Genomic DNA, 13,348 nt, shown 5'->3' with positions numbered 1-13,348 from the left:
CTCTGTAAATATGAGTTAAAAATAACTACTTCTTACAAAGCAATCTTCAATGGAATTTTACATCTAGCAATGAATTTACTAAAAAGGAAGATGGGAGAATAACCTACTATATAAAATATAATCTTTCATAAAACCATAAAATATGGCAGATTATCTCTTAATATAGAGAGGTTAAATACTGATATAAGTGCCAGAAGTTAAAGGAAAAAATATATATTTGACCATATAAAAATCAAAAATTTCTATACAACACAAAATACCATAAAGCTTAAAAATAAAATAATCTTAAGATTATAATTTTCTACAAGATTGTTATCTAGATATTGTTCTCTATAAAATTTTTCATTAATTCTTTCTGTTTAAACTTCAAGAACATTTTTTTTTTTTTTTTTTTTATCCCCATGCCTGGATGGCTCACTGGATTAAGCATCTGACTTCCCCTCAGGTCATGATCCTAGGTTTTGGGGATCAGGCTCAGCCTCAGCAGGTAGTCTGTTTTTCCCTCCCCTTCTGTCTCTCCCCACCCACCCATCCCTGTCTCTCACACTCACTCTTTCTTTCTTTTTTTTTCACTTTCTTTCTCTCTCTCTCAAATAAATAAATAAAAGCTTTTTTTAAAAAAAGGACTTTTTTTCAATATAAATTTTACCTTTATCTAAACTATCTTTGGAATTAAAATATGTACAAACAATTGCTCAGCATAATACTAAACACTTTAATCCACAGGCTCTGTGACTTTGGAACAGATAGTTGTGAAAATTAATGGTTCTGCATGGTTCAGAAAGACCAGAGGTGTCAAGATAAAAAGATGGATTACAAAAAGGCTCTAGAAAAAAAGTATAACTTGTAGCACATGATGGTGTTGAAAATGGATGAGTGTATTTGCATGTACCTTATATTTGTGTGCATATACACATACACGTATCCTACAGATGCATACGTGAGAGTTCATGTTTGTCACCATGAGTACTTTCATGTAGGCAATCAAACCTGTTATACATATGCTTTATTTCCACCCCCAAAGGGAGCTACATTTGCCTTTACCTTATCTTCAGGAAACCAGCATCTAACCCATCTACAAAGGGCTTCAGTATCTGACAGGCTCCACTCTGGCACCTGCTTTGGACATGGGATATTTTTGGCAAAGGTGCAGAGTAGAAGGGCAGGGGCAGGCCCCAGCCCCAGTAAGTGAGCCTCCGAAAGAGCTCGAGGCACTTACGTCAGCACCAAGGACACCGACAACCCCAATCAAAGCTATTTAAGGCGGAATTGCCCTCGGAAATTGCCTCTCTCCAGCCGCCCCCAGCCCTCTCCACGCAGTGCGTCACTATCTCGGGACCCTCAGTGGTTAATTGGATGCAATCTTTCCATCTCGCTTTTCGCCAAGCCCGGCGGAAGCCTGGACGGAGATGCAGGGCCCCGCTCACCCCAACACGAGTCTCCTTCCCGCTGGCCCGCGCGACCCTTCTTCCATCCCTTTCCTCCTCTTAAAAGAAACCAAAGGGGTGCACGCAGTATAGAAATTCTTCAGCGCCCAGAGACCGATCAGAGAAGGCTCGTGTTTCCCTCCCCAGGCCCGGGGAAGCTGAGCGGACTTGCCTTGCGCCTCCAGCCAGCACACATGGCCGTAGCCGGCCCTTCTCCACTATTCCCTGCCCTCGCCTTTCGGTCCGGGGGGTGGGGGTGGGGGGCAGATTTCTACAAACCATTTATTCTCCATGAAAACCTCAACCCAGATGCCGGCTTACAAGAGTCACAGACATAAGAGAAGAAGAATACCAATTCTTGGCCACGTTTCTAAAACCAGCAATTTTTAAAGTTTGGATGTAAAGCCATCTCCTGATGCCGCAGGACTCATGCTTGTTTAGGTAGCTCCCGGGCCAGAGGAAAGCAACGCCCCTAGCCTTTATTGTGGAGACTGGCGAAGGGCCCACAGGTGCTAGGGCGGCAGAAACCCGGGGCGCAGGGGCCCTGGTCGATGCTCACCCTGCTGCCAGTGTCCCGGTTCTCCAAGAAACCCGTGCAGGGAACGGCGGGGACCGCGGCGCTTCTGACGTCCAACAGATCCACACCCCCACCCGCTACGGAGGTTGGTGAAGGGGGCGGGGTGCTTCGCCTCAGGCCCCGCCCAACCCCCCAAAAGGGGCTCTGCCCCTTAGGTGCCACAGCTAAAAGTGGGTGCGTGGGGTTCGGGGTCCGCTCTCGCTCCTTTCGGGCGGGGCGGCCTGGCAGGCAGAGTCCAGGTGCCAATCTGCCGCTGCCGCCTGACCCGGGGCCCGGTTACCTGTGCGTCACCGCGAGGAAGGTGCGCGGGACCCTCTGGCCGGGAATGCTCGCCGCCACGCGCCGGGTCCAGCTGTTAAGCGGATCGTGGCCGCCGTGGGCTTCGCCGGAGAATTGGCGGCCAGGGCTGCCGAGGCCGCCAGGCGGGGCGTGGAGGGGGCGCCGCGGGCGCGGACACTGCGCCTGCGCCTCCTGCTGCCCGCCCCCCAACGCTGCCCCGGCCAGCCTGGAAGACCGCTGGGGACGCCCGGGACGTGCGCCCGAGCTGAGCCAGTGCCCCCTACCCGCGCCAGGGGAGGGCCCGAGGCGCCGGGAGACTGCCTGCCCGGGACCCCTGCAGCCGCCGCCCCTGCAGACAGCAGGATTGAGGCAATGAGCTGTCAGCCAGGGTGACGTGGTCTTCTGGAAGGGGGCAGGGAGGCAGCCTCAGTCCATTTCAAACGGTCTGTTCGTGTGTAAAGTCGCAGGTCGATGCCTCGATATTTAAAATATGTTTAGCATTCGTAAATCGTGGTCGGCGAAGGGCTTTGGGCATCCCCAAGTCCACCTGGCATTTTACCGATGAAAGTGTCATGGAAGGGTCTTGACATTGCAGAGCTGGGTCCTGGACTCAGGTTTACAGACCCTAATCCCCTGCTGAATGAATATAGTCTCTTGGAAACAGACTGGATCATAAAAGCAACGGTCTAGATGGGTCAAGAGGACAGACAGGAAGGCTATTACTTTCCTAGGCCAGGCAAGAAAGAGTGAGGCCTGAACCAAGGTGCTAGCTGTGGGAAAAGATAGAACGGGACTGCTGGGTTTTCCTCTGTCTCTCCAGATCCACTCTACACCTTCCTCTGTGACTCAGGGCTGATCTTAATGGACTCCATCAGTTGTTCTATGACTTTCACTTGGTTTTGGCCAATGGGAGGCATCTGCAGGACATCACAAGGCAGGATAGCATTCAAGACCTCCCCCGACGCCCACCGAGGGCCACTCTGTTAGCAGTGGCTATGCTCTTTATCTGACAGCCATTACTCCAATCCTGCAGCCCTCTCCTACAGTTCTCTCTGGTTCTGTACCATTCACTGCCCTTGCCCCTTGGGAATGGGGCTGTAATGGATCACAGAAGTTTCCTTTAACCCTTCCCACACCTTTTAAAAAGTCCCTTCCTTAAATTCTCAACTATCCCTGGGTGTGCCACAACATCTTTTCCCCACCATCTTTTGCCTACCATTCCAGCACACTATAATAGATTTTACTTCACAGTGATTGGGAAAATTCATGAGAAAACAAAAAAAATGTAAAAGAAAAATGGGGTTTTAAAAGAGTGAGATGTCTCCCAGAGTCATCATGACAATTCCCTGGGCGCTAGGCAACCATCATACTAGATGGTCTCCTCAATGGATCCTCCAGTGTGAGGGCACCAAGGACAGTTTGAATAGACTCAAGAAAGGAATTCAGACCACTCATAACTGATGTATTCACAAAGAAACTGGAGATCATCTGAGTGTCCAGTATAATAGAACTTTTGGATGCCTCTTGATAGTGAAGAGACAATCTAGATCTTTATGGAACAAGTGCTGGTGCTCTCCAACTACAGCTGGGGTGATTTTGAATAAGTGAATATCTTAGGATACTTAAAAGAGTCCTGGACACAGTGTCTAAAAAATGTGTTTATGAAAGAGTTGCTGAGTAAAGCAGCTGTTGATGAGAGTCTGGCTGTTTCTGTAGAAAACCCAAAGAATGTTCCCAAAGTGGGGGGATATAAAAGGCAATAGAGTAATAGTTATTACATTCCCCTAGCATTCCATATCACCTTGGTCTAAATCCAGGACCTGACCATTTCTATGGCTTGGAAAACAAACAAAAAAAACCAAATTGGTTTAACTAGTTTCTTTCTCCACTCTCCTGCAACACACACACATACACACACACACACACACACACACACAACAAAACAAGGCACTATTGTGGCAAAACTTACCCAAAAGGAACCCCAGGGGTAGCTGTTTGCAAACAGAATTAATATCCAAGCAAACACACTATTTGTGCTGAATACAAATAACACCAGAACAGAAAAATCTAACATGTATTTTCAGCCTCTCATCCTTTTGAAGAGAAAAACTGCTTTGTTGTTCAGAAAGCAGGCTGGGCATTAATTGCACTGATCTAGATAAGAAGAGGTACAGAAGCACAGGAGCCTCAGAAGGCTAGACTTATCTACAAAACTCAGCTAGATTTTATGTTTCTCTTGGAAGAAGTGGGGGAGGGTAAGAGAAACGTTTTGAGTCTGAAAGTGAGAAAAACAAAGATGTAGAGTGAGCCAAGTTTAAGAGAGAAGGTTTCTGAGAGATTTGAAAAAGTAAGACTAGGGAGTTAGCACAGCTACCATTCTGATGACATAGATATTGAGAAACAGGGGAAAGGATTTTTAGATGTTTTGTTATATGTAATGAACGGAATTCTTTTGTGCATTGAGAGATTTTTCTTGCAAGTGTCAAAACCTCAAAATGAAACTGACTTAAGAAAAGGAATATTTGTAGCTTAATAATTGAAAAATCCATATCTGGATTTCAGGTATGGCTGGATTCAGAGTACAAACAATGTCTTCAGGATATGGCCTCTATTCACTTTGATTTCGAAAGAGATTTAGTGATTTCTTCCCACCTCCCCACCTTTCTCCAGTGTTCAATTTATGTCATCCTTACAGCTGACCATTCCAGTAGAAATGGAGCATCTACTTCTAGGTAGTTCCAATAAAATCTTGGGATTATGTCTCATTAACAAATTCTGGATTATATACTTAACCATATTCCTTAGTCTGGGAACAAAGAATGGAGAAGAGCTCATTCTTCAAAGGAAAATCAAGGTTCTATTATCAGAAGAAAGCATATAGTGATGGACAGGTGAAAAAAGGACATGTATACATATCTCTCAAACTTCAGTTAAGACTTATAATATTTTTCAATTTTTTTTATACTAGACAAGTGCTTCTTTTGAAAATGACATCATGTTGACAGGAACAGCAAAGCAGCTGAAATGTTCTTTCAATCTAAAAAATAAAGTGAAATGTCTTGCTGTTCTTATAGAAAGAAGTACCAGAAAAGATTTTTTAAATATATTTTGTTCTGACTTTCTATATACACACAACCTTTATTTAAGTAAACAGGCCCCTTTTCTAGTCCCAGTAAACAATTCAGATCCTTCAAAGCCCAAAGAAGTTACTAGAGTTTCTGATTACCATTGTGGAAATACTTGCTTCTCCTATTACCACCACTACAACTTCACTTTTATAACTCGACACAAAGTTCAGTACTTGTAGCACTTTGGCCTAAACAACTAAGATTTGGTTTGTATACCCATACAGGAAGGCATACAGCAACACCCCATTTCAGGCGCATTCAGACTTTTATCAGCCTCAGGTACCTGGCATGTAACCACAAATTTGAAATAAGTGAGGCAACTTGCTATCACAAAGTATAAGTACTTGCCTTAGTCTCCAAATTATGTACAAAATTAAAAATGCAAATACATTCATAATTAAAAAGAAACACCCAACAAACTAGGAATAGGAGGAAACAATCTCAACAAAATAAGGGCCATATATGAAAAACCCATAGTTAACATTATATTTCAACAGTGAAAGATTGAAAGCTTTTCCTCAGGAATAAGACAAGAATGGCCACTGTCATCACTTCTATTCAACATAATACTACAATTTTAGCCAGAGCAATTAGGCAAGAAAAAGAAACAGTGTCCAAACTAGAAAGAAGTAAAATGAACTCTGTTCAGACATGAGTTTATATCTATAAAACCCTAAATGCTCTACCAAAGAAAACTGATAGAACTGATAAATCAATTCAGCAAAATTGAAGACTACAAAACCAATGTTTAAAAATCAGTTGTGGGCAACCCAGGTGGCTCAGCGGTTTAGTGCCTGCCTTTGGCCCAGCGTGTGATCCTGGAGACCCGGGATCGAGTCCCACATCAGGCTCCCTGCATGGAGCCTGCTTCTCCCTCTGCCTGTGTCTCTGCCTCTGTGTGTGTGTGTGTGTGTGTGTGTGTGTGTGTGTGTGTGTATCTCATGAATAAATGAAATCTTTTTTAAAATAAAATAAAATAAATTTAAAAAAATAAAAATCAGTTGCATTTGGAAGGCCTGGGTGGCTCAGTGGTTAAGTGTCTGCCTTCGGCTCAGGCTCATGATCCTGGGGTTCTGGAATGGAGTCCCACATCTGGATCCCCACAGGGAGCCTGCTTCTTCCTCTGCCTATGTCTCTGCCTCTCTCTGTGTGTCTCTCATGAATAAATAAAAAATTTTTAAAAATCAGTTGCAGGTCAACTAATATTCGATAAAGGAGGAAAGACTATCCATTGGAAGAAAGATAGTCTCTTCAATAAATGGTGCTGGGAAAATTGGACATCCAAATGCAGAAGAATGAAACTAGACCACTCTCTTTCACCACACACAAAGATAAACTCAAAATGGATGAAAGATCTAAATGTGAGACAAGATTCCATCAAAATCCTAGAGAAGAACACAGGCAACACCCTTTTTGAACTCTGCCACAGTAACTTCTTGCAAGATACATCCACGAAGGCAAAAGAAACAAAAGCAAAAATGAACTATTGGGACTTCATAAAGATAAGAAGCTTTTGCACAGCAAAGGATACCGTCAACAAAACTAAAAGACAACCTGCAGAATGGGAGAAGATATTTGCAAATGACATATCAGATAAAGGGCTAGTTTCCAAGATCTATAAAGAACTTCTTAAACTCAACACCAAAGAAACAAACAATCCAATCATGAAATGGGCAAAAGACATGAACAGAAATCTCACAGAGGAAGACATAGACATGGCCAACATGCACATGAGAAAATGCTATGCATCACTTGCCATCAGGGAAATACAAATCAAAACCACAATGAGACACCACCTCACACCAGTGAGAATGGGGCAAATTAACAAGGCAGGAAACAACAAATGTTGGAGAGGATGCGGAGAAAAGGGAACCCTCTTACACTGTTGGTGGGAATGTGAACTGGTGCAGCCACTCTGGAAAACTGTGTGGAGGTTCCTCAAAGAGTTAAAAATATACCTGCCCTACGACCCAGCAATTGCACTGTTGGGGATTTACCCCAAAGATACAAATGCAATGAAACGCCGGGATACCTGCACCCCGATGTTTATAGCAGCAATGGCCACGATAGCCCAACTGTGGAAGGAGCCTCGGTGTCCAACGAAAGATGAATGGATAAAGAAGATGTGGTTTATGTATACAATGGAATATTACTCAGCTATTAGAAATGACAAATACCCACCATTTGCTTCAACGTGGATGGAACTGGAGGGTATTATGCTGAGTGAAGTAAGTCAGTCGGAGAAGGACAAACATTATATGTTCTCATTCATTTGGGGAATATAAATAATAGTGAAAGGGAATATAAGGGAAGGGAGAAGAAATGTGTGGGAAATATCAGAAAGGGAGACAGAACGTAAAGACTGCTAACTCTGGGAAACGAACTAGGGGTGGTAGAAGGGGAGGAGGGCGGGGGGTGGGAGTGAATGGGTGACGGGCACTGGGGGTTATTCTGTATGTTAGTAAATTGAACACCAATAAAAAATCTAAAAAAAATCAGTTGCATTTCTATATAGTAATAATAAACTATTTAAAAGGGAAATTAAGAAAATTCTATTTACAATAGTTTCAAAAAGAATAAAATACTTAAGAGTAAACTTAACAGACACAAAAAACTTATACACTGAAAATTATAAAATATTGCTGAAAGAAAGACACAAATGGAAAAATATCCTATGTTGATGGACTAAAAGACTTAAATTTACTAAGATGTCAATACAACCCAAAGTGATCTACAAATTGAATGCAACCCCTATCAAAATCCCAATGATGTTTTTGCAAAAATAGAATAATCTATCCTGAAATTCATGTGGAAACTTAAGGGATCCTAAATAACCAAAACAATCTTGAAAATGAAGAACAGGGACACCTGGGTGGCTCAGCGGTTGAGTGTCTGCTTTTGGCTCAGGAGTCCCAGGATCAAGTCCTGCATCAGGCTCCCTGCATGGAGCCTGCTTCTCCCACTGCCTATGTCTCTGCCTCTCTCTATCTGTGTCTCTTATGAATAAATAAATAAAATCTTTAAAAAAAGAAAATGAAGAACAAAATTGGAGGTCTTTTGTATCCTAATTTAAAAACTTACCACAAAGCTAAACTAATCAGGACCCCTGGGTGGCTCAGTGATTGAGCATCTGCTTTTGGCTCAGGGCATGATCCCAGGGTCCTGGGTGGAGTCCCCACGGGAAGCATGCTTCTCCCTCTGCCTATGTCTCTGTCTGTCTCTGTGTGTCTCTCATGAATAAATAAATAAAATCTTTAAAAAGCTGCAGTAATCAAAATAGTGTAGTAGTAGCATAAGAGAGACCTATAGACCAATAGAATAGAATAGAGCCCAGAAATAAACTCTTATATATACAGTCAAGAGAAATGTACCAAGACCATGCAATGGGGAAAGGATAATCTTTTTAACAAATGATGTTGAGAAAACAACATGGATATCCACATGCAAACATGGCATTACACCATATACAAAAATTAATTCAAAATTGGTCAAAGACCTAAATGTAAGGGCCAAAGCTCTTAGAAGTAAACATAGGGCAAAAGCCTGATCACATATGATTTGGCAATGATTTCTTGGATGACCAAAGAAACAAGTCAAAATTAAATGTCTTTTGTGCATCAAAAGAACCTATCAACAGAGTGAACCAAGACAACTCATGGAATGGGAGGAAGTATTTGCAGATCATTTGTCTGATAAGTGTTTTTAACTCAACAACAAAATAAAAAACTGATCAAAAAATTATCAAAAGGCTTGGGTAAACATTTTTTTTCAAAGAAAATATACAAATGGCTAATTTATACATGAAAAAATGTTCAAAATCACTAGTCATTGGGAAATGCAAATCAAAACCACGATGAGGTACCACTTCATATCTATTAGTTATCATAAAAAAAGAAAAACAGAAAATACCAAGTGTTGACAAGGATGTGTAGAAATTGGAACCCTTGTGCATTGCTGGTAGGAATGTAAAGTGGAAAACCCACTATGGAAAACAGTGTGGCAATTACCCAAAAGATTAAAAATAGAATTACCATATGATTCAGCAATTCTACTTCTGGGTACATACCCAAAAGAAATGAAAGCAGGAACTTGAACAAATATTTGTACACCCATGTTTATAGCAGTACTATTCACAATAGCTAAAATGTAGAAGCAATCCAAATGTGCAGTGACAGATGAATGGATAAACAAAATATGGTATATACATATAATAGAATTTTGCTCAGCCTTTAAAGTGAAGGAAATTCTGACTCTTGCTACAGCATAGATGAGCCCTAAGGGCCCTAGGCTAAGTAAAATAAACGAGTCACAAAAGATAAACATTGTATAAATCTACTTACTTGAGGTATCTAGAGTAGTCGAATTTGTAGAGACTGAAAATAGAATGGCCATACCAAGGCTGGGTGGGTGGGCGAATGAGGACTTAATATTTAAAGGGTACAGAATTTCAGTTGGGGAAGATAAGAAGTTCTGGAATTGGACCATTGGTGGTTGCACAATAATGTGACTATACTTAATGCCAAACAAAAAATTAAAAATCACGGGAGGAATCACCAATAGGGAGAACAAGCAGATGCAACAGGAAAGATTATTTCCAGCCTTAGTTGGTTCTCACAGGCACTGTGGATCCCCACAGTGGGTAATCCCCACTGTGGATCACCACAGTCCAGGTGATTTGCCTGATGCTTTTGGCCACAAGGCTACTTTGCCACCACCATGACAATGCTCTAGCCAGACCAACTAGCGCCATCAGCTACTTTCTGTATCCCTCACAGTGCTTGCAGGAACCTCTGCATCCCTTCCATTCCATACAGGAGTATCAGTAGAGTCACAAGTGTCAACTTAGTTCTCTGCCTATCTTGTCTATGTCACACTGCATTTGGATTTCATTCCGCTTTTACCATCCTATGTTGGTTCAGAGCCACCCCGTAAAGCCTTCTGCTCCCATATTTTGAAATTGGTATAGAACCCAAGCCCCTTCTACTTTCAGCTTTCTCCACATCTATTTAAAAGCCTTACTGGAAAAAAATAAAATAAAATAAAATAAATAAATAAAATAAAATAAAATAAAATAAAATAAAATAAAATAAAAGCCTTACTGGAATTTCTACCAGGAAGGTCAAAGTCACAAGAATCTGCCTGCTTACTCCCACTCTCTCTCTTTCTTCTCTTTTGTGCACTCAAGTAGAAAATTGAACTTTGACTCTCTTTTTTCTTTTCTCATTGAATTCCTTTTTTTAGGAGTCCTAATCCTCCCCACCCTCATGGTTGGTAGATACCTTTGATTGACTAGAGAGGTCACATACATAGAAATGAAAAAAAAAAAAAAAAGCATTTTGGTATATTCTTTTAAATTAAGTAAAACAGGTGATTTGGGCAATAAGGGAATATAATTGCTCATGTAACTGAACAGTCTGGAGTTTTAGGCCAGGCTAAATCCAAATGCTGAAATAATGGGGTCAGGTCTCAGTTTCTCACTGTTTCTCAAATCCACTTCATCACTGACTCTACTTTTGACAGGCTTCTTCCCCCTGCAGTTTCAAGATGACCAGCAGAGACTCTGGAACCCATATGCTTCCCTGTTCGTGTGAAGAGAGGAAGAGCACTTTCCCTCTCCAACTTGTTGAACCAAAGTCCTGATCTTAGTCTGGTTGGACCTGTGTTTATTAGCTTAAGATAAACACCAGGGGATCCCTGGGTGGCTCGGTGGTTTGGCACCTGCCTTTGGCCCAAGGCGCTATCCTGGAGTCCCGGGATGGAGCATGGAGCCTGCATGGAGCCTGCTTCTCCCTCCTCCTGTGTCTCTACCATTCTCTCTCTCTCTCTCTTTCTTCTCTCTCTATGTCTATCATGAATAGATAAATAAATCTTTAAAAAAAAAAACCACCATATCACATATCCTATATCCCATTCTTAAACCAGAAAAGGGATAGCGTCGGGTTCTCCTGAAGCCTGTGGACCATGGGAATCAACGTTAGATACTATTACCAAGAAAAGAGGGAATGTGTGTTAAGTGACCAGAGACATCAATGTCCACTACCACTGATGTCTACTAGATCTGATTTGACCTGCTACTCAACAGGTATTTATTGAACAAAATATTTTTTAATGCAAAACAGAAACATCTTAATTGGGGTACCTGGTTGGCTCAGTCAGTGAAGCATCTGCCTTTGGTTTAGGTCATGATCCTGGAGCCCTGGGCTGGAGCCCCGAGTTGGGTGCCCTGCTGAGTGAGGAATCTGCTTCTCCCTCTCTCTCTGCCCCTCCCCACCTGCTCATGCTTTCTTGTGTGCTCTCTCTCATGCTCTCAAATAAATAAATAAAATCTTTTTTTTTTTTTTTTTAAAGAAGCTGTTAGTCTTCAGATGCCCCTTCTGATCCACACAGCAGGGAAACTACCCTCTGTCCACCCCTAGTGGGAGGCTGGAGGCCTTCCTTCTGAGAGTGATGAGGAATGTTCTTTGGAGAAGGAAAATCTGAGTATCAACACTGGCAGAATTGGGCACAACTGAGGTTAGGGAAATCCATATGGGAAACAGGAGGATATGGATGGTTACATACTGAATATCGAAACCACCAGCCCTCCTCTCTGTCCTGGATCCCAGAATATTGACAGCCAGGCCTGTACTGTCCAAGAGACTGGAACATCTTTCTCTGATCATTTTGACAAGCTCCAGAGAAATACTTCAAAATTTTGACCTGGGGATTTGCTAACCAACTGGCCCTGCTAGACCACTGTATGGTGAAATCCACCATTGACAAGCCCCAATCCATGTTTTCAAAGACTTCAGTCAGCTTTTTATGCCCCATCCTTAAATGTGAGCAGAGTCCAAGGAAACAGAGCCTATTCAGGAAAGAAAAAAAAATGTTTTTTTATTATCAAAGTTCTCAGATGGATATTATATCAATGAAAGAAGAAACGGATATATTTATAAAAAGGGATTTAAGGGCCCCTGAGTGGCTCAGTTGGTTAAGTGTCCAACTCTTGATTTTGGCTCAGGGCATGATCTCAGGGTCCTGGGATTGAGTCCCGTGTTCTGCTCCAAGATCAAGTCTGCTTGAGGATTCTCTTCCTCTGCCCCTCCCCACTCACATATTCTCTCACTCTCTAAAATAAATAAATAAATCTTTTAAAAGGGGGGATTTATCAAAAGGAAAAGGGCATATTTATACAAAGAGAACCTTAAAATTTAAAACTTGATAGTAGCATTTTTTATTTTTTATTTTTTTATTTTTGCACTTTTGCATTTTTTTAAACTTAATAAAAATATTGAAAGAGCCAGTCCCCCATAATATGAAAGTAAAAGGAAAAAAAGGTGGAATATTGGTAAGAAAAGATAAGAAGATTAGAAGGTAAGGCAATTGGAAAAGTAAGAAAATTAGAAGACCTGCTCAGGAAGTCCAAGATCCAGATAAAGAGTCCAAAAAGAAAGAAAAAAATAAAAAATAAAAAAAAATAAAAAAAAAATAAAAAGAGTCCAAAAAGAGAGAACAGAGAGCACAGAGGGAAGGAAATAATTCTTGAAATAATTCAGGACGATATTCTAGTTTACAGATTGAAAGGGCCTATAGAGTAGCCAGCACAGTACTCTAAAATAGGCCTTCATGGGGGATCCCTGGGTGGCCCAGTGGTTTAGCACCTGCCTTCGGCCTAGGGCGTGATCCTGGAGTCCCAGGATCAAGTCCCACATCGGGCTCCCTGCATGGAGCCTGCTTCTCCTTCTGCCTGTGTCTCTGCCTCTCTCTGTGTCTGTCATGAATAAATAAAATTTTTTAAAAAATAGGCCTTCATCAAGGCATATCTTAGTGAAATTTCAGAACCCTGGGGACAAACAGAACATCTTCTAGCTTCCAGAAAGAAGTGAACAAAATTTTCATAGAGACCATATAAAAAAAAAAAATCAGAATCAGAATCTTGGGCTTCTTAAAAAGCCCCT

The 13,348-nt window shown here is 41.8% G+C and overlaps 1 protein-coding gene and 1 long non-coding RNA gene across 9 annotated transcripts in view; one reads left to right on the top strand and one right to left on the bottom strand.

Annotated features, from left to right (window-relative positions):
• SLC35G2 (solute carrier family 35 member G2) overlaps nt 1–2,458 on the bottom strand; it is a 41,418-nt gene extending 38,960 nt beyond the window's left edge. Inside the window, exon 1 of one of the 2 annotated variants that reach the window (XM_038570967.1) lies at nt 2,285–2,458. The gene's annotated coding sequence lies outside the window, so the exon portion shown is untranslated. Of the gene's footprint in view, nt 1–1,986; nt 2,116–2,284 lie in introns of those variants that run through there. The other variant, XM_038570968.1, reaches the window with a different exon arrangement.
• LOC100686256 overlaps nt 1–13,348 on the top strand; it is a 115,137-nt gene that overhangs the window by 44,100 nt on the left and 57,689 nt on the right. The window contains exon 4 of one of the 7 annotated variants that reach the window (XR_005377064.1): nt 10,932–11,224. The exons of the other annotated variants lie outside the window; for them this stretch is intronic. This is a non-coding gene — a long non-coding RNA (uncharacterized LOC100686256). Of the gene's footprint in view, nt 1–10,931; nt 11,225–13,348 lie in introns of those variants that run through there. 7 annotated transcript variants of the gene reach the window in all.

This window comes from Canis lupus, chromosome 23 (genome assembly GCF_011100685.1).
Source record: "Canis lupus familiaris isolate Mischka breed German Shepherd chromosome 23, alternate assembly UU_Cfam_GSD_1.0, whole genome shotgun sequence".
NCBI classification, from domain to species: domain Eukaryota; kingdom Metazoa; phylum Chordata; class Mammalia; order Carnivora; family Canidae; genus Canis; species Canis lupus.
The sequence above is the reverse complement of the archived record's forward strand: the minus strand, read 5'-3'. Positions and strand labels throughout refer to the sequence as shown.